The 1,766-nt window shown below is 47.7% G+C and overlaps 1 protein-coding gene across 4 annotated transcripts in view; it reads right to left on the bottom strand.

Annotated features, from left to right (window-relative positions):
- Positions 1-1,292, bottom strand: part of MAP3K3 (mitogen-activated protein kinase kinase kinase 3) — a 38,341-nt gene extending 37,049 nt beyond the window's left edge. For all 4 annotated transcript variants that reach the window (XM_010561370.1, XM_010561371.1, XM_010561372.1 and 1 more), the window contains exon 1: positions 1,261-1,292. The gene's annotated coding sequence lies outside the window, so the exon portion shown is untranslated. The remainder of the gene's footprint in view (positions 1-1,260) is intronic.
- Positions 1,293-1,766: the final 474 nt, after the last annotated feature.

Genomic DNA, 1,766 nt, shown 5'->3' with positions numbered 1-1,766 from the left:
CGGGGGCCCGTTCCGCTCGCGGGCTAGCCCCGCCCCCCTCCCGCCACTAGGCGGGGGCAGCGCAGGCCCCTCCCACAGAGAGCTGCCAATCAGGGTGACGGACGGCTCCGCGGCCCCGCCCCATCGGCCGGGTTCTAGAGCCGGGGCGCGCGGCCGGGTCCTAGAGCCCGGCGGCGGCTGCAAAAAAGCACGTCCCCTGCTGCGAGCAGGCAGGACCCAGCCTCACCCCATCCACCACCCGACCCCGCACCAGGGCACTCTCCCACCTCCTTGTCCCTCCCTACCTGGTCCCCAGCATCCGCCTCTCGCAGACTCCACAGCCAGGTTTTGGGTGGACATCAAAGCGTCCTGGCAGAGGGAACGTGTCCTGCGCACGTTGACCCTGGTGGTTTGCTCTCCTCGTAAGCAGAGCTTAGCAATGAGTTTAATTGTTGCTTTAAAAGCACCTTTTTAAGAGGGCAAAAAACGCCCAACCAAAACCAGTTATAGAGCATTAAAAAGTCCAAAAGACGCTGAAAAAGCAGGATTCTTTTGGTTTCCAAAGAAAAGTGAGAGACAATTACCCATGGCATCACTCAGGCCATTTGTGGCAAGAGATGGCCTTATCTTCCAGTTGCTGTTTTAATAAAAGATCCTGTTACCATCAAACCGGGACTATGTCCCCAGGCCATCACAGGTCCCCCCCAGTTCCCCATGGGCTGCAGTAAGTGACAAACGTCAAAGTAACAGAGTAAACCGCTCTTTCCCTTTTTTAAGCCTTCAAACGCACTATTTCATTTTCTCCACAATCACAATGTTTCTAAGCGCTGTAATCACACACTCTATCTGTTAAAGTTACCCAACGTGAAAGTAAAGTTCTGGATCTATCCTGCAGAAGTGAACTGTAGCCTAGTGTATTTCAAGTTCAGCACCCCCTCCCCTTTCATTTAGGAGTTTATCTTAATGAGAAAGTTTTTTGTTGTTAGAAGTGGAACTGCTGACCTCACTCACTAAGACACCTGATGACAATTTTTTTAAGATTTAGCAGTTCTGTCAAGCCAACTTGAACACACAGACCATAAGCAGAATACATTCATGCTAAAAAGCTCACCAGTGTCACTAAATACAAATACCTTTGAGGGGGAAAAGCCCGAAAACAAACCAAACATACTACACAACAGATTTTCACAGCTTTTAGGGCAAAGAAGGGCTACTGTGATCGTCCAATCTAACCCAGGAATTCTACTCAAAGTTCATAAGTGAGATTAAATCAAATCATACCTTTTAAAGTGACATCCAGGCTTCAGCTGCTCTTTCCCACCTTCTGCTTCCAGTCCACCTGCGGGATGATATTTTTATAGTGTCTTTTCCACAAAAGGGACAGCAGAGGGGTTTTGGGTTTCTTTTTGGTTTTTTTGTTTTTTTTTTTAAGAAGTACAGCCCTTCTTCCCTGGCACAGCAATGGCCACCCTGCTGCTGGGAAACCCACCTCGAGCAGATGTTTTAGCAGCTGCTTTTCAATCTGGCAAACGTCTAGCAGCAAGTGTATTGTTTTTTAAGTGGTTTTGCTTGCAGGCAACACAGCAGCAATGTCAAAGAGGTTATATCAACTGGATAAGCCACACAAAGAAGAAAACTGGATTGGAGAGGGAAATTTCTCAAAAGGGTGGGCAAGTGCAGGAACCTAAATCCCACACGCCAGGAGGAATTTAGGATTTAGCCAAAGCATAACAATAATATCTGTGATATCGTTAATTATCTTTTTTTTTTTCTCTCTAGATGGGATA

This window comes from Haliaeetus leucocephalus, unplaced genomic scaffold (assembly GCF_000737465.1).
Source record: "Haliaeetus leucocephalus isolate CR32 unplaced genomic scaffold, Haliaeetus_leucocephalus-4.0 Scaffold144, whole genome shotgun sequence".
Classification (NCBI taxonomy): Eukaryota; Metazoa; Chordata; class Aves; order Accipitriformes; family Accipitridae; genus Haliaeetus; species Haliaeetus leucocephalus.
Note: the sequence above shows the minus strand (reverse complement) of the source record. Positions and strands in the feature narration are given on the sequence as shown.